We start from the raw sequence: 25,929 nt of genomic DNA on the forward strand, positions 1-25,929 counted from the left end.
CTTAAATATTTATTTAGGAGATTTGACTTTTAAAAATAAAAATGGTAAAAACATTATTGTCAGTAATAGAATTATGGGTGAATTTCTGAATAAATTTATATAAAAGCTTTTACAATTATTTTCCCAAAAGGTTAAGAACCTGGTACAGTTCCAAATTTTCTTCTTGGCCAAAATCTAAGGAATTACTCATTTCCCTATTTTTAAAAAAATGACATATTTAGGATCCACCTCCTACCAGGAATTGACTTAAAATATTGTTAATCATGCTTGAAAAAGAGTTAAATCTAGTTGTCTCTACATCCGGGTCCACTTTAGAGAGGAAAGGTTGCTTTCCTGTTCTCAGAGGAATGTCAATGCGAAGGTACGGGAGTGGTCCATTTCCAGTGCTGGCAAGCGAACCTGTGCTCAGACCATCTGTGGGTGATACAGAAAAGGGTAGCTGGAGAATCCAAGATGGCAGTGGAGTAGGTGGAAGCTCCACTCACCTTCTCCCAGAACTAAACTAGAATTACAACCACATTATAGAGCAATCATCCTGAATAACAAACTGAAGACAAACTGACAAGAAGTCTTATAACCAAGGATTTACAGAAGAAACCACATTGAGACTGGTAGGAAGTGCAGACATGAAAAGGGCTGGCCTCACTTTCACAGGCAGTGGCTGAGGTTCCAAAGGGATATCTCAGCTGCAAAGATTCCCACTGAAAAATGTGGGATCTCAACCCCTTGCCAGGCACCCCAGCCCAGAGCACCAGAGCTGGGAAGAAGCACCCACATAACATCTGGCTGTGAAAATCAGCTGGCGTTATGTCCCCCAGAGACACAGGCACCCTCTTAAAGGGCCAATGCACGAAATTTTGTTCACAGCCACTAAGTTTGGGCTCTGGTAGAGGGAGAGCTAATGGGATTTGAGTCAGGTGAGGAGAGTCTGGGGTTTGTGGCTCTGTTGAGAGAGCTAAAAAGACAGCCACCAGGATCCCTGTGCTGAGTCTCCCTCTGGCACCATCTTTCTTGGGTGGAGCATTCCCCTTCATACAGCCCCAGCCTCTAGACTCCCTCTCTCTTCCCACCCTGTGGAGCTTACAACCTGCTGAGGAGTCAGCTGCCTTGGTTAGGGCAGTGGTCAGCAAACTGCGGCTCGCGAGCCGCAGTTTGCCACTCTGCTGACTAATGAGTTTGCCGACCACTGACCTAGACTCTCGATTCCAATAATTACAGGCTGTTGTTGTTCCTTGTGATTAAGCCCCTATCCTAGTGGTCGGCAAACTCATTAGTCAACAGAGCTGCAAACCATGGCTCGCGAGCCGCAGTTTGCCGACCACTGGGCTAGGGAGTAGATGTCTGGGCAAATTCAGGGGGTGTCAGTGACTAAGTTGTGTGGCTTTGGGGCAGAGGGCTTTCCCCTGATTTTTCCATAAACCTGGCTGGCACTTCCCTTTCACAGGAGATCAGCTAGCTGCACCATTCTAGCTCCTGGCAGACCCATTCTGCTGAGGGCTGGGCAAAACCAGGACCGACTGAAATGTATGGCTCTTGGGCAGGGGCCACACTTCCCACCTTCTCTGAAGTCTGAGTATCTCTGAAGTATCTCCCCATCATGATAGGTCCACTAGCCCCATCCTCCCAACTTCTGGTGGCCCCACCCTATTGAATTCCATCTCTTCCTGGCAGAATTTTAGACAGACTGAGTTTTGTGGCTCCAGGACAGGGGCCATTTTTCCCTTGCACACTTGATCAGAGTAGAACCCTCCCTTCACACAGCCAAATCTTGGTCTGTTTAGGCCTGATAAACTCTGCTGGCCTCACCCTGATGACTCCCTGAGACCCTGTCCCAACAAAAAGGTTTGCAAGCACCCAGTGTGTGGCAGCTAGACTGGGTAAACCTGGGAACATTTGTTGGGTAGCCTCAGACCCAGCACTGGTACCACATTTGAACTTGTATCAATCTGGTGAACACCACTAGCCCCTACCTGGTGATTCTGAGAACCTGCCTCATGCAATTTGAGTGCCACCAGAGGCTCTTTCCATAACTGAGCCTAACAGGCAGCCAGCAGTGAAGGCAGGTGTATGTGGATATTGGGGTGCCTTAGGACTTTTGCTGACCTTCCCCAGGGCCCAGTATTGGTAAAAGCTGGCATTAGTGTGCAGCCTGGTCCTTGCCGCACACACCCAGGCCCAGCAGAGGCAGTCACAAACTGTTGATCACTATGTAGCTCCAAACAGGTGACCGAGGGCCAAAGGCAGCATCTGATATTAGCCTGTCCCAGAGTCCCTCCCAAGAGACCCATAAACAACACATCAGAGCAGTGCCCAATAAGCTTCACAAGTGACATATCCAAAGGGAGATCTTAGCAGGCAACAGACCTTGCTGAAGCAAATTCTACTTGTGTGGTCAGCACCTACACATAGCTCACATGCCATGACCAGAGTGGAGCCTCACTGTCAGCCTGCATGAAAGTTGATCCCACACACAAATGGGCTAATAGCAATCAAGACTCAATTACATGGGAAGGCCTACATAACCCATATTAGGGACTTTCCTGGAGAACCCAACTGAGGTGATCAAGGAAACTGTACCACTAAGCCTTATAAGTGAACCGGGAGTCATAGCAGATATATCTAATACATAGAAAAAACACAAAGAGCCAGCAAAAAATGGAGAGACAAAGAAACATGCCCAAAATGAAAGAGCAGGAGAAATCTCCAGGAAAAACTGCAACATAAAATAGAGGCAACGAATTTCAGTTATAGCTGTCAAAACAATGGTTATAAGGATGCTCAACAACATGAAAAAGGACATAGAAACTATAAAGGACCATCAGAAATGAAGAATACAATATCTGATATGAAGTATACAGTGGAAAAAATAGCAAGTTGCATGAAGCAGGGGATCAAATCAGCAATTTGGAAGACAAGGTAGAAAAGAAAACCATCTAATCAGAGGAGCAAAAAGAAAAAATAATTTTTAAAAATTGGGATAGTTTAAGGGACCTTGGAACAACATGAGGCATAATAATTATTGTATCATATGGGTGCCAGAAGGAGAATAAGGAGAGGGAGGGATTGAGAACCCACTTGAAGAAATAATGACTAAAAACATCCCTAACCTGGTGAAGGAAAAAGACAAACAAACTCAGGAAAGCACAGAGAGTCCCAAACTAGGTGAATATAAAGAGGCCCACACTAAAACATGTCATAATTAAAAGGGCAAAGGTTAAAGACAGAATCTTAAAAGCAGCAAGAAAAAGACAGCTACCGTAGTTACCTACAAGGGTGTTCCCATAATAAGACAGTCAGCTGATTTCTCAATAGAAACATTTCAGGCCAGAAGGAATTGGCACAAAATATTCAAAGTGATGAAAAGCAAGGACCTATAAGACTACTTTACCCAGCAAGGCTATCATTTAATATTGAAGGAGAAATAAAGAACTTCCCAATATAAGAAAAGGCTAAGGGAGTTTGTAACCACCAAATGAGTATTATAAGCAATGTTAAAAGGCCTTCTTTGAGAAGAAGATGGAGGAGGAGGAGGAGGAGGGGGAGAGGGAGAGGGAGGGGGAGGGGGAGGAGGAGGGGGAGGAGGAGGAGGAGGAGGAGGAGGAGGGGGAGGAGGAGGAGGGTAAAAGAATATAATGGCAATAAATACATATCTATCAATAATCACTTTAAGTGTAAATGGCTCAAATACTCCAAAAGACATAGGGTAGCTAAATGGATAAGAAAACAAGATCCATATATATGCTATCTACAAGAGACCCACCTCAGAACAAAAGATACACACAGACTAAACATAAAGGGGTGGAAAAATATTTTGTACAAATGGAAAGGAAAAAATAAAGCTGGGATAGCAATATTTATATCTGACAAAATAGATTTTAAAACCAAAGACTATATAGTAAGAGACAAAGAAGGACACCAAATAATGATAAAGGGAGCAATCCAATAAGAGGATATAACCCTTGTAAACATTTATGCACACAACATAGGAGCACTTAAATATGTAAAGCAAATCTTAATGGACATAAAGGGAGAGACTGACAAAAATCAAGTCATAGTAGGGAATTTTAACACCCCATTGACATCAATGGATAGATCTGTCAGAAAATCATAAGGAAATGGTTAGTCTTAAATGACACACTAGGTTAGATGGATTTAATTGATATTTTCAGAGCATTTCACCCCCAAACAGCAGAATATACATTCTTTTAAAGCACACATGGAACATTTTCTAGGATAGACCACATGTTAGGACACAAAACAAGTTTCAGTAAATTTTAAGAAGATTGAAATCATATCAAGCATCTTCTCTGACCATAATGGTATGAAACCAGAAATTACAAGGAAAAAAAACACCAAAAACAAGCAAATATATGGTGGCTAAATAACATGTTACTAAATAATGAATGGGTTAACAATGACTTCAAGGAAGAAATCAAAAGATACCTTGAAACAAATAAAAATGAAAACACAAAAACCCAAATCTATGAGACATAATGAAAGCAGTCCTAAGAGAATAATTCAAAGCATTATAAGCCTACCTCAGGAAACAAGAAAGCCTGGCCGGCATGGCTCAGTGGTTGAGCATCTACCTATGAACTAGGAGGTCACAGTTTGATTCCTGGTCAGGGCACATACCCAGGTTACAGGCTTCATCCCCAGTGTGAGGTGTGCAGAAGGCAGCCAATCAGTGATTCTCTTTCATTATTAATGTTTCTATCTCTCTCTCCCTCTCCCTTCCTCTCAGAAATATATATATATATATATCTCACAAGAAAAACCTAAAATAAATAATGTAACTTCACACTTAAAGGAACTAGAAAAATAACATCTAACAAAGCTCAAAGTGAGTAGAAGAAAGAAAATAATAAAGACCAGAGTACAGATAAATGAAATAGAGTCTTAAAAACAAAAACAAAATACAGTACAAAAGATCAATGAAACCAAGAGCTGGTTCTTTGAAAAAATAAACAAGATTGACACACCTTTAACCAGACTCATGAAGAAAAAAAGAGAAAGGACCCAAATGAATAAAATCAGAAATGAAAGAGGAGAAGTAATGATGTACACCAAAGAAATACCAAGGATTGTAAGGAAATATTATGAACCACTATATGCCAACAAACTGGACAATCTGTATGAAATGGGTAAATTCCTAGAAACATACAATTATCCAAAAATGAATCAGGAAGAATCAGAGAATCTGGACAGGCAGATTACTAGTGAAATTGAAGCAGTAATAAAAAAAAAAAACAACACTCCCAACAAACATACGTCCTGGACCAAATGGCTTCACAGGCTAATTTTACCAAATATTCAAAGAACTAACAACTAACCTTCTCAAACTATTCCAAAATTTCTTAAGAGGAGGGAAGACTCGCAAGCTCATTTTATGAGGCCAGCATTATCCTAATTCCAAAACCAGATAAGAATATTACAAAAAAGAAAATTATAGGCCAATATCCCTGGTAACCATAGATGCTAAAATCCTCAACAAAATATTAGCAAACCGGAACCAGTATTACATTAAAAAGATCATACACCACGATGAAGTGGGATTTATTCCGGGGGTGAAATGTTGGTTCAATATCCACAAGTCAATAAACATGATACACTACATAAACAAAATGAAGGATCAAAACTACATGATCCTATCAATAGATGCAGAAAAAGCTTTGGATAAAATCCAGACTCATTTATGATAAAAACTCTCAGCAAAATGGGAATGGAGAGAACATACCTCAACATAATTAATGCCATATATGACAAACTCACAGCCAACATCATACTCAATGGGCAAAAGCGACAAATGTTTTCCTTAAGTTAGGGAACAAGACAGGAATGTTTGCTTTCACCACTCTTTAATGAATTTGGTAAAATAGAAGGATACAAAATAAATATCCAGAAATCAGCTGCATTTTTATACACTAACTAGAGCAGTGGTTCTCAACCTTTCTAATGCCGCAACCCTTTAATATAGTTCCTCATGTTGTGGTGACCCCCAACCATAAAATTATTTTCGTTGCTACCTCATAACTGTAATTTTGCTACTGTTAATGAATCATAATGTAAATATCTGTGTTTTCCGATGGTCTTAGGCGACCCTGCTAGCGGTTCTCAACCTGTCGTGACCCACAGGTTGAGAACCGCTGCTGTAGAGCCTAAGACCATCAGAAAACACAGATATTTACATTACGATTCATAACAGTAGCAAAATTACAGTTATGAGGTAGCAACGAAAATAATTTTGTGGTTGGGGGTCACCACAACATGAGGAACTATATTAAAGGGTTGCGGCATTAGAAAGGTTGAGAACCACTGAACTAGAGACTGATGCACGAAATTCATGAAAGGGGCTCAGCCCTCTTAGCCCTGTGGCCCCAGGGCTTGGTCCTTTCAGCCCTGAAGACCCATCCACTGGTTGTCCCAAAAGATCATTCCACCATCTGGTCTAATTAGCATATTAGCTCTTTATTATATAGGATAATGAACTATGAGAAAGGGAAACTAAGAAAACAATCCCATTTATAATTGAATAAAAAAACAACAACATCTAGTAATAAATTTAACTAAGTATGTAAAAGACCTATACTCTGAAAATTATAAGACACTGAAGAAAGAAACTGAAGAGGATACAAATAAGTGGAAGCATTTACCATGTTCATGGTTAGGAAGAATTAACATCGGTAAAATGTTAATTCGTACTACCTAAAGCAATTTATAAATTTAACATAATTCCTATTATGATACCAATGGCATATTTCACAGACCTGGACCAAATATTCCAAAAATTTATATGGATCCACAAAAGACCCTAAATAGCTACAGCAATCTTGAGAAAGAAGAAGAAATTAGGAGGAATCACCCTACTTACTATCAAGTTATACTATAAGGCCATAGTAATCAAAACAGCATGGTACTGATATATAGATCAATGGAACAACATAGAGAGCCCAGAAATAAACCCACACATTTATAGTTAATTAATATTTGACAAAGGAAGCAAAAAAATATAATGGAGTAAAGATAGTCTATTCAATAAATGGTGTTAAAAAATTGGACAGATAAAAAAAAAATGAAACCAAACCACCTTCTTACACCATTCACAAGAATAAACTCAAAATGGATTAAAGACTTAAATGTTAGACTTGAAATCATAAAAATCTTAGAAGAAAACATAGCTAGTAAAGTCTTGAAAATTTCTCATAGCAATATTTTTTCTGATATATCACATCTGGCAAGGGAAAGTAAAGAAAAAAAATAAACAAATGGGATTATATCAAACAAAAGAGTTTTTGCATAGCAAAAGAAACCATCATCAAAATGAATATGTTCTCCCACATATTCACCAATGACACATCTGATAAGGGAATGATATCCAAAATGTATAAAGAACTTATGCAATTCAACACCAAAAAATAATTCAATTAAAAAATGGGCAAAAGACTTGAATAGACACTTCTCTAAAGAGGACATACAGATGGCCAATAGACATGTGAAAAGATGCTCAATGTTACTCATCATCAGAGAAATGCGATTAAAACCACAGTGAGATATTACCTCACACCTGTCAGAATGGCTATCATCAATAAATCAACAAAGAGCAAGTGCTGGCGAGGGTGTGGAGAAAAGGGAACTCTGGCACACTGTTGGTGGCAATGCAGATTGGTGCAGCCACTGTGGAAAGCAGTGTAGAGTTCCCTCAAAAAATTGAAAGTGGAACTGCCTCGTGATCCAGAGATTCCACTTCAGGAAATTTATCCAAAGAAACCTGAAACACTAATTTGAAAGAATATATGTACTCCCTATGTTCATTGCAAGTTTATTTACAATAGCCAATATTTGGAAGCAACCCAAGTGCCTGTCAGTAGATGAGTGGATAAAAAAGCTCTGATACATTTTACACAATGGAATACTACTGGGCAGTAAAAAAAGAATGAAATCTTACCCTTTGAGATAGCATGGATGGACCTGGAGAGCATTATGCTAAGTGAAATAAACCAGCCAGAGAAAGACAAATACCATATGATTTCACTCATATGAACAAAATAAACTAAAAATTAAAATAGAAACAGACTCATAGATACAGAGAACAGACTGACAGCTATCTTTGGGGTGTCGGATTTGGAGGCTTGGTGATAAAGGTGATGATATTAAACAAAAAAAAAAAAAAACAAAAAAAAAAAAACCAACACTCATAGACACAGACAACAGTATGATGATTACCAGAGGGAAACTGGGATGGGAGGAATGAGAAGAGGATTTAGAGGGGGGTAAATGATAATGGAAGGAGACTTGACTTGGGGTAGTGAACACACAATACAGGTTATGTATTATGGAATTGTACACCTGAAACCTACATAATTTTATTAACCAATTTCACCCCAATAAATTCAATGAAGTTTTTTTATTTGTTTTGTTTTTTTAGTAGCTGGATTAGCTTCCTTGGCTTTCTCAGGGATTTATCTCAAATGGTTAAGGCAATTTCCAGAGTGCATTGGACCCAGGACTAGGCTTGGATAACACCTGGGAAGTATTGTGAAATCCTATATGCACCTTGGTTTTTGTCCCAGAGACAAAGCATTAGCACCAAGGGCCCGTTTCCCCTTTGCACTGTGTTAGCCACAAACATGCCACAGGCACGGTAAGGGGCAGACCCAACAAAGCATTCCTCGGGCTTTTCAAAGAACACATAGCACATGATCCCTTCAGGATTTGAAGTCCATCTTTAAGCATCCATCCATTCTTCTGTGCACATACATCATCAGATCAAAATGTGCCACAGACTTAACAATTCTGAGGGTTGAAAAGATGTTTGACAAAGCACCTTCAACAGTACTCAGTCAGAATGTTGATGCAGCACATGCGGCTTTAATGCAGACTAGGATGCCCCAGCTAAAAGAGAATTATGTATTCTTGCCAAACTGCCCTCCACACATCCCCCCCAAAAGATTTAACTGCAGTTTCTCATCCTTTGTTCCCAACAGTTACCTTTCATAGCAACCTAAAGAGTATCCCAAATAGACATTCATTTATTAAGTGCCTACCAGGTGTTATAGATTGCAAAGGCGTGCCTCAAAGAGGAGAAACTGGTCATTTTTCTAGCAAGCAGATTCTTGGCAAATATTTCGGAGGTAAATCAGGATTTATTTGAAACTTAAGATAGCGGATGTGGGCTCCAGATGGTACCTGTGAGTGAAATCTCTTAAGGAAAACAGAGCTGACCTCAGAGTGTAAGGAGCACGTTTGTGCAGATCATTAGACCATCTGTCACCTGAGGACATTGGAATCATGTCTTTCATAGGAAACTGGGGAAGCTATGCACCTCTTTTTGAAGGCTTCATTTCTGAAAGGATGTGCTCGTGAGGCTCTCATTGATTTCAGAAGTTGGACCCTCAGGATATGTAAAAGGTACACTAAAATCCTCAAGAACTCATGGTCCCCTTCAACACCATGATCAATCACTGCATTACAATAATAATAGAATATTTCCATGTGTTGGTGTAGGAAGTATATATGTACGATGGTAGGGCCAACACCTGGAACTCTGGAGTTCCAGGGTAGACCTCCTTAGAAGATCCCAAATCTTTTTTTTGGGGGGTGGGAGGAATAAAAGGAATATACCGAGGACTTGGAAGGCACCTGTCATGTGCCTGGAATGCCTGGATTTAGACTCAAGAGCACAGTGTGGCATATACTCTCCTGTGGCAGGCCCTTCCATCCCGTCCCTCCTGGATGACCTTTTGCCACCATCCGAGATTCTCTTAGGCAAAGCTGGGTGCCTCTTATTCATCCATGGCATCACCTGCTTCTCTGGATGACAGCCTCATTGTCTTATGCAGCTGCCTCCCCACTAGACTATGAGTACTCTGATGTCAGGGAAGAAGGCTTATTCCATTGCACCTGACAGTGGCCAGCAGAGTAGACCTGAAATGGTTCTGGTGGCAAGGAATTGGAAAAAGAGAGACTCCTTCAGGACCTTTATTCATTTCTCATCTGCTAATTCACAAGCCTTTTTTAAAAAAATGTTTTTATTTTAGAGAGAGAGGAAGGGCGAAGGAGAGAGAGATAGAAACATCAATGAGAGAGAATCGATTGGCTGCCTCCTGCACACCTCCTACTGGGAATCGAGTCCTCAACCCTGGCATATGCCCTGATGCGGAATGTAACCAACCAACTCTTGGTGCCTGGAACCAACTGAGCCACACTAGCCAGGGCACAAATTGCTCTTTTTTCTTAGTGTAGTAGTTAAAAATGTGGATTTGGGGTTCAGAATGTCTGGGTTGGGTCCCGTGATCTTGTATAAGTCAGTTAAGCTCACTGAATTTCATTATAATTATTTACAAAATGGGGATAATATATTTATTTCATGGGATCATTGTTTTAGTTAAGCAAATTAATATATGTGAACTGCTTAATATAATAAATGCTTAATAAATATTAGCCATTGTAATTATTAACCAATAACATATTTAGCATTTGATAGTCAAGTAAGTTTAAACTAAACATATTTTTCTAAATTCAACCCAACAAAACTTTTACTGGGTGTCCACTGTGTTGTGTGGTAGACTGTGTACAAGGGGGCGACTTTAGGAAGTTGAATGGTCCTATCACTGAAGTCTCACAACTAAAAGGGAAGCAAGCAGTTGAAACTGTAATTTATGCTACTACAGAGTCTAACAAGGTGCTGTGGGAGAGACATCCATACTTTTTTAGTGCTGATTGTGGTCACTTGGTTGAGACTGGTGCTTTGGAAAGCTGTGCAGAGAAGGATTCCGAGGCTAAGTCCAGATTCTTCGGAAAGGAGCACTGTCATCCACTAGCACTGCCGTCCAGAAATGAAGTGAGGGGACCGTGGTTCAAGTGCCACACACTAATCATCACAACTTTACCTACTGAAGGAAGGATAACAGAGAAGATGGTAAGAGAAGACATTCACAGTTCAGTGGTCGGCAAACTGCGGCTCGCGAGCCACATGCGGCTCTGTTGACTAATGAGTTTGCCGACCACTGACCTAGACTCTCGATTCCAATAATTACAGGCTGTTGTTGTTCTTTGTGATTAAGCCCCTATCCCAGTGGTCGGCAAACTCATTAGTCAACAGAGCGGCAAACCGCGCCGCCGTTTGCCGCTCTGTTGACTAATGAGTTTGCTGACCACTGGTCAGTGGCATTATAGATTCTTGAGTTGAGCTAAGGAATCATATAAAAAAACCAGACACTCTGGGTTTAAATCTGGGCTTTGCTTTCTTTGCTTTGGGCAAATTACTGAGCAATTTTAAGTTTCATTGACCACTGAGGTGAAATGGAGTTAATAATACATTCTTATTGTGTGGATTAAAGGTGAAAACACCTAGCAAAGAGCCCAGCCCTCAGTAGGTTCTTCACAAATGATATTAACAAAATCATTGATAATGATTGTGGACTTTCTAAACTATCTCAGTGTGATGACATGCCAGCTTTGCTCTCTGCTCACTCAAATGAAACTCAACCCCACTTGCATGTGCAAGAAAATGGTTATTTTTACTTCATTGAAACCACTGCCCAGTGAGCGAGACATGAAGAGAGGAGGGAATGAACTTGCCTTCTTTCTGGTACAAAGTTCAGCAAACAAATAATCTTAATTCCAAAAGATTATCTTTTCAAGTACATCTTTATAAAAATGTTTTTGTTTTATTTTGACAGCCAATATTATTTTATATTAGCTTCAGGTGTACAGCATAATGTCAGACAATTACATAATTTTAGGAAGTGATCCCCCCCTGATAAGTCTAGTACCTACCTGGCACCGTTCATAGTTATTACAATGTTATTGACTATATTCCCTCTGCAGGTAAACTCTCTGAGAGGAGGGACTGTGTCTCCCATGGGTTCTGTAGATCCCCAAACACATTGTGGGCACTTAGTAAGTGATAAAGATAAAAATAGCTCAGAAAATGAGATGAGTATTAAAATGACTTCATTTAAAGGATAGGCATTATGACAACATGAATATTCAAATATTTGACACTGGCATATTACCTATCAAACTTATTCCTGAATGTGATCATTATTCTTACACATAATAGATTATAGAACAAATACATATTTGAAATATACATCTATATTTCAATTATTGGAAATAATTCATTTTATATGACATGAGAATAAACCTTGTTATGTAGTTGTTATGATACAGATACTGAGAGCTTACCATGTGCTTGATTGAGCTACAAATTTGAGCTGCATTATATCATGTATACTTGAGATATAGATATATATATATATATATATACACACACACACACACACACACACACACACACACACACTAGTAAAGTTGATTTCAGAGAGGAAGGGAGAGGGAGAGATAGATAGAAACATCAACCATGAGAGAGAATCATTGATCAGCTGCCTCCTGCACACCCCCTACTGGGATTGATCCCGAAACCCAGGCATGTACCCTGACTGGTTCAAACCATGACCTTCTGGTTCATAGGTCGGTGCTCAACCATTGAACCATGCTGGCTGGGCTTGGCCACAATCCTTTGACACAGATACTGTTATCTTCCTAAAGTTACAAAGTATGGTTTAACTTAATTTCAAAGATTTGACGCTAGGTGTTTCTCACTCCAAAGCCCATGCCTTTTGCTCCTTATACTTAAGGTCTACAGTGCCCCCAAATACGTACATTTTTATTTGTAAATGGAAACATTTTAAAGTTTGTTGTTTAAGAACTCAATTTAACTTTGCATAGATCTCACTATATCTGTTCTTTCAATTCAGACTTTTATGGATAAGGTTTGGTTAAAGCAGAGCACCTGGGGTTACCCACAGACTGATGACACATCACAGACACAATAAATGATGACCATAAGAATGAATAATCAATGGAATAAAAACATTTTGTCCAGTACAGATTAGTATGCAAATATCCACATTATCATTTCCAATAACTCTGTTGTTTTCTAATGTTCGTAACCACCAGATTATTTCACAATGTTTTCGGGAACTTAGCCCATCCTTATCAGTGCATTATCAGCTCCATGTGAATATTTGAGCACATAATGTGTCCAAAGTAATGACTGCCTGCCCTCTAATGATTTTTAGAGGTGCGGATCACTTCCTTTTTGGTTAAATGGACAATACTTTTGGAAATTAGTTGACCCATATAAATGGATGTATTTCTCAGCAATACACTACTACCTACCTGATTTTCAAATCTATTGTCTACCATAAAAGGAGACGTCTGAATACCAGGAGTGAAGATCAGAGATTCCAAATAAATTAAACCCACAGCTGCCTTAACAAGTCAGATGTTTACAAAAATGCAGTCTGAAAACATGGAGGTCACATACATTACCTAATAATGTCACACGTGTGACAGAGTCAGCCATGCAGGATAATAGATGTTTAAGCCTTTCACAAAGAAAAAAGTTAACCCCAGTCTTAGTTTCCTTCTAACTCAAGGACAAGTGTTGAAATCCCTTGTGACTGTTCTCAGCATAAGAAGCCATCTGGCCCTGGCCGGTGTGGCTCAGGGGGTTCGGGTTGATTCACCGTCAAGAGCATGTATCTGGGCCGAAACCGGTTTGGCTCAGTGGATAGAGCGTCGGCCTGCGGACTGAAGGGTCCCGGGTTCGATTCCGGTCAAGGGCATGTACCTTGGTTGCGGGCACATCCCCAGTGGAGGGTGTGCAGGAGGCGGCTGATCGATGTTTCTCTCTCATCGATGTTTCTAGCTCTCTATCCCTCTCCCTTCCTCTCTGTAAAAAATCAATAAAATATATTTAAAAAAAAAAAAAAAAAAAAAAGCATGTACCTGGGCTGCGGGTTTGCTCCCCACCCCCTACGTCAGAGCATGTGTGGGAGGCAACCAGTCCATGTGTCTCTCTCACATTGATGCCATTCTCTCTCCCTCCCTCTTACTCTCTCTGGAAAGCAATGGAAAAAATATCCTCAGGTGAGGGGGAAAAAAGCAGTTCTGTTCCGTTCTTAGTATATGCTATCTTGGATACTTGGCATGGTCTGGGGATATGGTGTTGACTCCATAAGTTTCTGTAGATACCATCTGTAGACGAGCAACTGTCATACAGGCTGACTGCAATACAACACGCTGAAAAAATACCTCGGGAAGATTCTGGTTCTGGTTAAGATGGAGTAGGCGCACTTTCCTTTTTTTCTCTCGCTGAATACAGCCCAGAACTCTGGACAAATGCATCGAATTTCTGAGGACTCTGAAAAGTAAGCGGATTTCCAAGTAAACAACCAGACCCTGAGTTTCCCGGTGTTTTACTCCCAGGTCTCCAGGCTGGGCTCAAAGGCAACATGAATCCTGAAATAGCACCGGGGTGCAGAGAGAAAGAGCCCCAAGAGAGGCCCTTGCTTCTGGCCTTGAGGAATGGAGAGAACGGGCCCTCCCTGTGTTTCCTTCCTCTCCTTCTCCAGCCCACAGGGGGCAGCATCCTGGACAGGTGGCAGCAGTGTAGGCCAGGGGAACCTCTCTGAGCAAGGAGCTATGGTTTGAAGGTTTGGGGGGAACAACTCTTTTTTTCTCTCTCTCTGCCAGCCCAGAGCAGACCCATGGGGAAGGGGCTAAAACACTTGCTTTCTAGTAAAAGAACCAGGAAGGTGACTTCTAAGAGCCAGAGAGAGTACAATAGAGACAATATCTTTTATCTAGCTCAATCTATGCAAAATGTTATTTCAACAGGTAACCAACATGAAAAATCTTAATAAAATAGTTTTTTTATTGGCACTAAGTCTTCAATATTTACTGGCTACATGTGACTACTGAGCAGGGGAGAAATGGCTAGTCCAAGGTGGCTACTGAGCAGGGGAGATGTGGCTAGTCCAAACAGAAATGTGCTATAAGTGCAAAACACACTCCAGGCTTCAGAATATATTCTTAAAGTCAATTTCACCTATTTCTTGTGGCAGGCTGGCACGGGCATGGCATACTCAGCCCCACATTGGGAGTCTTATGTGCTGCGCCAGCTCAGCCAGGTTCGGTGAGCCCGAGTGGGGCCAGTGAAGGATTGAGAAAAGACAGACAAGAGAATGAAAGCTGAGTCTTGGCGGGACGCTGCCCTCTCTGATGGAAAGAGACAGCACCCGCAAGCCAAGTCTTTATTTTATATCCAGATTCCACAAAGTAAAGTAAGGGCGTGGTCAAGATGTTTACAACATTCTTATGGGTTTCGAATCTACTCAATTACATGCACCTGATCAAGCTTTGTTTACTTGCAGCCTATATCACTTAGGCATGTGGGGCCACGTGTTCGGACCATAGGTTCAAGCTTACAACTATAGCTGTTGGCTATAATTGTGCTGGGAGGGCTCTGCCCTCCAAGCTGGGACTTGCACGTGGCAATGAGAGGACTGTGCCCTCTCATTAGTCCGAGGCTTGAACCTGTCCAAACACTGTGGCTGCTCTCCACAATTTCTTTTAAGTGACTACTAGAAAAAGTAAACTTAGGTATCTGACTCACATATTTTTTTTGGAAGCACTGCTTTAGATGCTGAATTTCCCCTGTAAGGCCTGGAAGGAAAGACTGACCCAGGCTGCGGCCCTCAGGGGCAGCTTCATGGAGGTCGAAGGCCTTGGGAGTTGGTTAGAGTTAGAACAGGTGGTGGCCCAGAGGTTTGCCTTCCCGTGGAGCAGGCAGGGCTTGTGGCATGTGTGGGAAAGCCAGGGGAGTAGAGGGAGGGCAGACACCTGAGCCCCCAGAGAGTAATTCCTTCCAGAACTTGCTCCCTATAGGATCTGAGGCTGGCTGAAATCTTTTGAGCCAGGGAGGTCCCCCAAAGGGGAGGTGGCCAGAGGCAACCTTCTCAAAGCTGCAGGCCAGGAGCCGGAAGACAGTATATGCAGTGCTAATAGGCGATTCTCAACTAAGTAAGTTTGCACATTAGATTAACACAAAGGCTCCTGAGATAAAATCTCTTCCCAGGCCAGGCGCAATCGGGGCCTGTCACCCACATTTTCTCACTTGGAAACTATGTCTTTCTGGCTTGATGAAGGGAAAGCTGTTTTAGGGAAAGCTGCCTTTCCCCTCAATTATGCTGCATTGAGTGTTGAAAAATAGTAACTCTGGCTTACATTTACAAAAGGCATCCGATGTGCCTGGGACTGTACTGGGAGCTTCATGAGCACCATCCCATTTAATGCTCCTGACAAACCTATTCTACAGGCATTATTATTACCCACTTCACCATGAGCAAAGAAGAGCTCAGAAACACACTGAAGCAAATCGCTTATGAACAGTTAGAGGTGATGGGGATCCAGTGCTGTCTGCCTCCTACCAAACCACCGCTCTCCGCATGAGCAGGGCTGGTTTCCCAGCTGCTTCCGTCTGAAATGTCCATTCCAAGCTTAGAGCCAAGCAGAAGCGACTCCTTTTCCAGCTGCTGGAATTAAGCACCTGCATAGAGTTGCTGCCTGACTGTGCCCCTCTCATGTGAGCGCAAAGTTTTAGTACAAACACTTATTTCACAAAGTTGAGCCTGACAAGGACATCTGTGCCACCCTGTCTTGGGAAGAGTCTTGTTCTATTGCAAAGGAAGCTTCACATCACAGGTCAAAGGACTGATCCTCACTCCCCGCTCTGACCTCAGAGGCTTCACACTGACGCTGTGCGCTCTGCTCCAGCACTGCAAGTGCGTGCCAGCTCCCACGGCCATGGGATCTGGAACACACCATCATCTTCCTCAGCTTGGCGCAGGGCCAGGCACAGAGCCAAGGCTCCATCAGTGCAGGTTCCTCGGACTGAATGCCAATTTCCTGGCCACCTGTCCCTCCCTCCACCACCATAAATGTGTATTAAACTTCCCACCTCTCTTACATCAGGTGTCAAGTATGAAGGAAGAACATGCTACCAGTGACTGTTCCAGGAAGGCAGGAGCAGTTATAAATACACAGCGAGGCACAGCCTGAGGTGAACCAACCAAGGACTCTCAGTGTGGGAACCACGGCCGTGGGAGGCTTTCCGGGAAGGCTTCCTGAGCCGCCTGCCATGTGAGCCGCCTGCCAAGTGAACTGCCTAACCCAGTGTTGTTCAAACTGTGGATCACGACCCAGGTCAGGAAATCACGTTGGTGAGTCATGACCAGAACTTTTCAAAAAGCGAAATGGAATAAAATCAAATGAAAAAATAGCAGAGTGTAGTACTGGCTCGAGTGCTTAGTGTTCTTTTGGAGGGTTGCGATCCATAAGGCTTGAAACACGTTGCCCTCCCCTTTGGATTCCGAGAGGGTGCTCGCTCCTATGCATCTAAACCCATCAGCTCCTGTTGCAGAAGGTCTTCTGTTCTGCTGGGATGGGCGTGTAGTACAACTTCCTCATCTTCAAAGAAATCCTACCCTTCATCTTTCTGTTGTGTTTGTTCCTACTGGCAGTGTTTCATTATGAAGATAACAGCTAACATATATGTAGACCAGACCCAGTACTCGGCAAATTGTATGAACATTTATAAAATTCTCCTCTCCTCTTCTTCTAGCCCATAATAACCCCACAAGGCAGAGTTCGTCATTTCCCTTGCACTGACGAGAAAACTGAGGGTCAGGGCGAGGGATGTCTAGTCACTTGCCAGGAAGTGACTTGAGCTGGGATTTGAAGCCACCCTCTTCTGACTCCGATGCTGTGTAAACCCTCTATGCTACAGCAAATAGTTTCTCTTTAAATTGGATCTTTTACTGTGGAATTATATATTCTAATCACCCAGAGTATAGGCAGTAAAGCTCCAGTTTGTGCCCTTCACAGTGAATCCTTAAGTTTGTACTAAAATTTTTCTAGATTTTTTATGGTGGTAAAATACACATAACATAAAATTTACGATTTTAACCATTAAGTGAAAAGTTCTGTGTTATTAAATACACTTATAATGTTGTGCTACCATCACCACCACTCATCTTATCAAACTGAAACTCTATACCCATTAAACCATATCCCATTCCCCTTCCCACCTAGCTTCTGGCAACCACCATTCTATTTTCTTATTTCTATGATTTTGACTACTCTAAGTACCTAATATAAATAGAAGCATACAGTATTTGTATTTTTGTCATTAGCTTATTTCACTTAATGTCTTCAAGGATCATTCATGTTGTAGCATATGCCAAAATTTATTTCCTTCCTGAAGGTTGAATAATATTTCATTGTATGTCTATACCATAGTTTGCTTATTCATTCATCTGTCAATGGACACTTGGGTTACTTCCATGTTTTAGCTATTACGAATAATACTGCTATGAACATGGGTGTACAAATATATCTCTTTGAGATCCTGCTTTTAGTTCTTTTGGTATATACTCAGATGTGGAAATGCTAGATCACATGGAAATTTATTTCTGAGAAAGCACTGTCTGTTTTCCACAGCAGCCATACCATTTTACATTCCCATCAACACTGTACAAGGTTCCATCTTCTCCACATCCTCTTCAGTATGTTATTTGGATTTTTTATAGTGACATCCTAATGCATATAAAGTGATATCTCATAAATTTGATTTGCATTTTCCTCATAATTGGGGATGTTGAGCATCTATTTATGTGCTTATTAACTATTTGTACGTCTTATTTGGAGAAATATCTATTCAAGTCCTTTGTTCATATTTTATTCAGGATATTTGTGGGGTTTTCTTGTTATTGTTGAGGTTTAGTTCTTTATATATTTTGCATATTAATCCCTTATCAGATTTGTGATTTATAAATATTTCCTCCCATATTGTGTGTTGCCTTTTTACTCTGTTGATAGTGTCTTTTGATGCATAAAATTTTCTAATTTTTATGAAGCCTAGTTTGTCTCCTTTTTCTTTTGTTGCCTGTGCCTTTGGTGTCATATCTAAAAAATTATTGCCAAATGGGATGTTGTGAAACTTTTGCCCTATGTTTTCTTCTAAGAGTTTTATAGTCTTAGGTCTTACATTTAGGTCTTTAATCCATTTTGAGTTAATTTTGCCTTAAGTGTTAGGCAAGGGTTCAACTCATTCTCTTGTATCAGTATATAAAGTTTTTCCAGCACCTTTTGTTAAAAAGACTCTCCTTTCCCCCATTGAATGGTCTTGGCATCCTTATCAAAAATTATGCACATAGTTTTTAAAGCTAAATTTGCAATGTGGCAGTATGGATTTAAATGCCCAATAAGATGGAATAACTTGCTGTTCTCTATCTTTAGAGGCTTGTAAATTCCCATGTCACTTATTTTAGAAGGATAGAGCTATGTATTTCCTGGTTTTAGATCTAACGTGCTGTTTTCTCACCTCAGTTCCATTTATTGAGTCCACCATCCACCTCACTTCACCTTCATTGCCCATCACAGTTGTCCATGCCACCACCATCTCTGGCCAGACTACCTATAATAGCCTCCTACCTGGGCTCTTCAACTGAGTCTCTTGTGATCTTTTTGAAATGCTCATGGAATTTCAATGGTTTCTCTTCACTCTTACGTTATCTGACCTCTCTCTCTTGTCCAGCCTCATTGTGGATGCTGCTCATTGCTCTTATAATCAAGCAGCTTCCTTTCCGTTCCTCTGACATGCCTTCTTTCCTCCTGCCTCAGGCCTCCACACATGTTGTTCATCCCACCAATCTACTCTCCAAACCCTGTTCCATTTTTCTAAATAACTCCTGCCCATTCTAGAGATTTCCACTGATTTTATTAGCTCCCAATGGAAGATTTCCCTGTCTTCCTTGTAGACAAATAACTATTACATGATCTCAAAAAGACCTGAATCTTTACTTCATAACACTATTCATTGCAATTTTACATTTATGGTTGTGATTTTTTTTAATGACTGTCTTACCCACTGGACAATGAGCTCTATAAGAGTAAAAATTGTGTGTCTGTCTTGCCGAAACCGGTTTGGCTCAGTGGATAGAGCGTCGGCCTGCGAACTGAAGGGTCCCGGGTTCGATTCCGGTCAAGGGCATGTACATTGGTTGCAGGCACATCCCCAGCGGGAGATGTGCAGGAGGCAGCTGATCGATGTTTCTCTCTCATCGATGTTTCTAGCTCTCCATCTCTCTTCCTTCCTCTCTGTAAAATATCAATAAAATATATTTAAAAAAAAAAAATTGTGTGTCTGTCTTTTGCCCCAGTGTCCAGCTCATAGAGTAAAGAGTAGGACATTCAACTTACTTGACCTGCTCAGAAGCAGGTGTGCTGAAAGTTTCAGGAGCTCAGGTTTGGCCATTAGCCTCAACTCAGAGGGAGGTAATCACGGGTAAATCTCTAAGGATTAAAGAGTCAGGTTTAACAGTACGAAGAGCCTTCTGAGTATAAATGTTGATGTCTCAAAGCTCTGGTATTTATGGTTTCTCCTTTATTTGGTTTGGACACAAGAAATTCCTCCATCTCCTTTGGATACTGTCATTTCCTTGTTTAGGAGTTTAATTAAATCTGCACCTAACATGCTACAAACAGTTGGTGGGAAAGGGGTGTCTGGTTTATGGCACCAAGAGAAATGTTAACTGTGCACAGCTTAGCGTAGCCACAGGATTTACTGTGTGTATAGTTCTAGAATGGATTTGCATGGGCCTCCGTTAGCCTGGTCCTGAATTTCAAGCCATGCATTTCCCAAGGGTTCTAAGGATAGGAAGTAGGAAAAAAAAAGACATGAGAATTCTCCATGAGCAAAGGCATCTTTTTGCAGACAAGCCACTGGGATATGCTGAGGGGATACTATTAATAATAATGGTAGTAGTAATAATAATGATAATTACAGCTCTTATTGAGTTTTTGATGTGCTAAGTGCTTTGCCTATATTATCTTATTTAATATTCACAGTGGGACTTCAGGGGTACATTAAACTTGGAGGTCAAGCTCATTTTTCCAGACCACACATGGAGGCACAGGTGGTCAAGGATCTGAAACTAGGTGATATCTTCCAGTCCCGTTGCTGGTGGCCACCGCTTCATGTGTCCTCTTTCAGTATTTAACCATTCCTTTAGCAGATCTTTTCTTCTAGGCTTTTATTGTGTGAATTGTGTGATGGGCACTGGGGATTCAAAGGAAGATGAGCCAAAGCTGGTCCCTGGCCTGAAGACGTTCACACCCTGTAAGGGACATGTCTATCTCAACCCCTCCTTGCTGACATGGCCGTGCTTGCTGAGAACTGGCTGGAAGCCAAGCTCTGTACCTGTGAACTATCCCTAGGCAGGTGCTATTTATTATACCCTTTCTACAGATAAGACCAAGGTAAAGTAGGCTGCCCAAATGCCCACAAGCAGGGATAGTGCCCCAGGTTTATCGGCGTTGCTAAAACACTACATTACAGACACGTGGAGAATGCCCGGATGAACGGCCGTGCCCCTTGAGAGTGCAGGGCAGGAGGTGCTTAATTCTGCCTGGAGCAGCAGCGACTGCTTCTGAGGAGCACTGCTAGATCCAGTGAAGGAAGAACAGTAGGATTTGTAGGGAACTGTGCCCCCTGCCCTCCTAAATACACTCCACCGCTGGCAATAGTGGGAGTGGGAAATCAAAGTCAATGAGTTCCTAGAGGACATATTCGTGTTCAATATATAGAACTTTCTTATACTTATTCCAGACTGTGGCCTGCTTGTGAAGTAATGCATCCTCACCGTTGCAGGTACGAAGGAGGCCCGGGACACCTGCGGAAACTCTGTCACTGGATTGAAGCTATTAGATCAGAGCGTTGGGTTCAGCTGTGCATAGAACTGGTGGGTGACTTGGTTAGACACCAAATCTGGGTCCTCCCACCAGATGTCCTGGTTTGGGGCTCAGCACAGGAACTTAGGAATCTGCATGTGGAGAGTGGCTACAGTGCTTGGACAGATTCAAGCCTCGGACTAATGAGAGGGCACAGTCCTCTCATGGCCACGTGTAAGTCCCAGCTTGGAGGGCAGAGCCCTCCCAGCACAATTATAGCCAACAGCTATAGTTATAAGCTTGAACCTATGGTCCGAACACGTGGCCCCACATGCCTAAGTGATATAGGCTGCAAGTAAACAAAGCTTGATCAGATGCATGTAATTGAGTAGATTCGAAACCCATGAGAATGTTGTAAACATTTTGACTACGCCCTTACTTTGCATCATGGCATCTGTCTAGAAAATAAAGACATGGCTTGTAGTCCGTGGCGCTGTCTCTCCATCCGGGATCAGTGTCCCACCAGGACCCAGCTTTCAGTCTCTTGTCTGTCTTTTCTCAATCCTTCACTCTCCCCTCTAAGTGTCACTGAACCTGGCTGAGCTGGCATGGCACATAAGGTGCCCTGGGGCTGAGTATGCATGGCTATGCAGGCTCACCACATCTGCATTTTTCCCAGGCTCCCCTGGTGATTCTGAAGGGTCTGGTCATCCTGAACTCATACTGCCACAAGTGGGCCAGGTGACCTTTACAACGGATCTCAACAATGAGCTTCTCTAAGCGAGTGTACATCCCACAGACCATTCAGCTCCTAAATAGGGTTGACAAACCTTTTCTATGAAAAGCCTGATAGTGAAGAATTTAGGCTCTGCAGGCTATAGGGTCTCTGTCATGGCTTAAATAAATGACCACTGTAATATGGAAGCAGCTATAAGCAATATGTAAATGAATGGGCATAGCTATGTTCCAATAGCATTATTTACAAAAACAGGTAATAGACCAGTTTTGGATAAAGGCTGTAGTTCACGGATTCCTGGCCCCTGAAAATTGGTGCCATGTAAAAATGCATTTGTGAAAAGCTGCAAACCGTGTCTCTTCATGAACAAGCTTGGTGCAGAGAAACATCTTAAATCCTCCATGGAGGCCTGAGAAGCCAAGATATCTGCTTAATTTAAATGGTTGAATCAGAATCCTCTCATTATATAAGACCTCTTTCCATTCACTTACAACTGGTGTTCCACAGAACACACTTTGGGAAACATTAATTTACATCTCACAAGTGACTGGCATATATAATAACTACTTGCATAGACTGTCTTCTGAGAAGTTAGAAAGAAAACTTCCCTAATAACTACTTGCATCATTCAGGTGACTGGTGCCTAAATTTAATGCATTAGAATGCAGTCTGTGCTTAGGGTGCTGAGCCCAGATTAATATGCAAACACTCCCAACATAAAGGAATTTATCACGTTCCTTCTTCAGAGGCAGCTTTCAATGCCAGTGATGGGGAGAAGACATGGAGATGTTTAGTAGGGATCAAAGAAAAGACATCTTCTAAAGGAAGAAGAGCAGAGGTACTTAATAAGGTGTATTAAGTACTTCTTCTATGCCTACCCTATACTGAGGCCTTTATCTAGATACGTGGTTCTTAATGGGGCACCATTTTGCCTCTTGAGGGACATGTGGGAGTGTCTGGAGATATCCTGTTGTCCTGACTTGGGTAAAGGGTATAGTAGTGCAGTTATTGGGAGGCCACGGATGCTAAACATCTTACACAGCACAAGACAGCCTCACTCCCATCCCCAACAGAGAATTACCCTGCCCAAATGCCAATAACGCCACCACTGAGAAAGTCTGCCCTAGATGATCTGTTTCCATATAACAACCTTGAGAGGTAGGTGGTGTTGGGACCTTTAAGAAATGAGAAAACTGAGGCAAAGAGAAATTTCATTGTCTTTCATCTATGCTCCCCATCATTAGTGACAGTGTGAGCCCACACTCTTAAAAGTTCACATTCAACCACCTATAGCAAAAGCAACAACTGTCACTTGCTTGGGTGGGCATGAATAGCCCATGACTCCAAGAAGTCCTCCCACAGCACCTTCATATCACCATCCCCTTTGGCTACGCCCCTTCCATTTGCTGCCCCTGATTCATTAGGTATGTATATATCACTAATGTTATACACTCCCCCCCCCAAAAAAAAAGATCTCTGATGACCCCTAAACCACTCCTTACTGAAGCCTTGCATTTCATCTGGTGCCAGTCCGGCCATATATGTTCAATTAGGTTTGTAACACCAGGCAAATGATTTTCACCTATTGTCTTAGATTCACCCTCTGTAAATGAGGATGATAACAACTCTATAAGCTATAGGTGAAGATTATGCTTGGAGAGTTGGGGGATCCAAAGAGTGCAAAACCTGCCAGGGAGAGTAGCTAAGATGATTGCCTGTAAGGAGGAGGCAGATTCCTAGTGGGTTACAAGCCTGCTGGGCTCCAGTTTTTTTCCAGCAGCCTGCAAGAATGCTGCAGTGTGAGAGAGGGGACTTAAGAGGGGGGTCTGGACAATATCACCAAAGGGCAGTCACTACCCTGATATCTGGCCTGGGATGAGTGTGGCTGGAGTACATGCGTGCCAGCACGTGACACAGTTCAAAGTTGAAAGTCCCTGGGCAGAGCTCTCTCCAAGAGGGTGGTCAGTACAGACAGTACTGGGACTTCCGAAGAGACTTCATCAGGGCAAGACTCGGCTCCTGGAACCATGAGTTATTCTTCTCTCTTGTAATCAAGAAACACGAAGCCCTTGTACTTTCTTCTTATCACTGCTAAACTGAGCAATCATTTTAGATAGCCCATGAGTAAGGAGGTTGTATCTGGGAAGTGATGTCCCATAGATTATAATAAAGCATTTAAACCAATACTCAGAAAACAAAAGCAACACGATGGTATGAGTATTTAAGATGGTGCATCATGGCGCCCAGGTTGGGGTTCGGCAGAGAGTCAGGCACTCTGGCCGTGGAAGACTGGCCTTCCCCTCACCCTTTCATCATCCACTCTCTTTAGAAAGGCCAGCTCTTTTGCTCTCTCTCTTCATCCACACTGACGCTGGTTGCTCAATTATTTCATAGTGAGATCAGACACTCCCGGAAATAGAATGACAAAACAGAATCCACACCATGGTAAAGCTTCCTTTTCAGAACATCGGGTCCTCATAGAAGGGAGTGATCATTGATGCTGTGGTCACAAATGCCAGAAATGGCATGTCCCATAAATGGCCACTCCCCCTCTTCCCAACGATTAACAAATAAATGTTGTGATGTCAGTGTGGTTTGAGGGTATCTGACTGGGGCTCGAATAGGGAACATCAAGGTACTGCCCAAGGGGACTCTTGGGGGCTGGCTGTCACATCTGAGGGAAGTGAGGTTGTTCAGTTATTTCATAGCAAGAGATATGTCAGATGTTATGGATATTTGTGATAAATCATATTTTACTTGACTGGTCTACTAAGTCCCATTCCTCTTTGCTTTTCTTAAGTCCTTTCTCTACGGAGTTTTTAGAAAGGCAATAAGGGGAGTAGAAAGACATGATTTAGAGAAGATAAAACCTGAGGTTTACATCTTGATTCTGCTACTCATTAGCTGGGTGATTGTGGACCAATCATGGCTTTTCTAGGTCTTCGTTTTCTTAACAGTTCAATACAAAAATATTACCTATTGCATTGGATTCTTATGAGAAATACAGGAAATAATATCTATTAAATGCCAAGAATACACTAGGCACTCAAATGCTGAGTTTTATTTTCAATCAAATAGAAATGAAATTATAGTCCGTGCTGAGATGCTCTGTGAGATCTCTCTGTTAAAGATACTTAAAGAAGGAGAGCTGCTCCTCATATACTGGTAATGAGTAGCAAACATCTTGATTATAATTTCAACTTGTCATTTTTTTCCCTAAATGGACCTCTGACCATTCAAATAAAGTAGTAAGATATAGTCCAAAACAAGAACAACAGAGTCCCACAGTTAATGGACTTATAAGAATCCAGATTTGATAGTAGGTAAATTACTCTTAAAAGAAATTTAAAAACATTGGGTTAACAGTCCTTAGGAGTGCAGTTGACCTGTTTCACATTGTCATTTCTTGGTTTCTTAAAACCAGTGACTCAGACTGGGCTGCCCTCTTAGCCTGGGAAATCCCTAAAGCGGAAACTGGGGGGAGAGAGTCCCTTTGTGATTTTCTCCAAATGCATCATCAGTGATTAGCGCCAATTCAATCTGGATTACTTCAACTGTGTCACCTTGAAAAGTGGAAGCACCCTTGCCTTTCCCTTTTCCTTTCTTTGTTC

This window comes from Plecotus auritus (assembly GCF_963455305.1).
Source record: "Plecotus auritus genome assembly, chromosome: 6".
Taxonomy (NCBI): Eukaryota; Metazoa; Chordata; class Mammalia; order Chiroptera; family Vespertilionidae; genus Plecotus; species Plecotus auritus.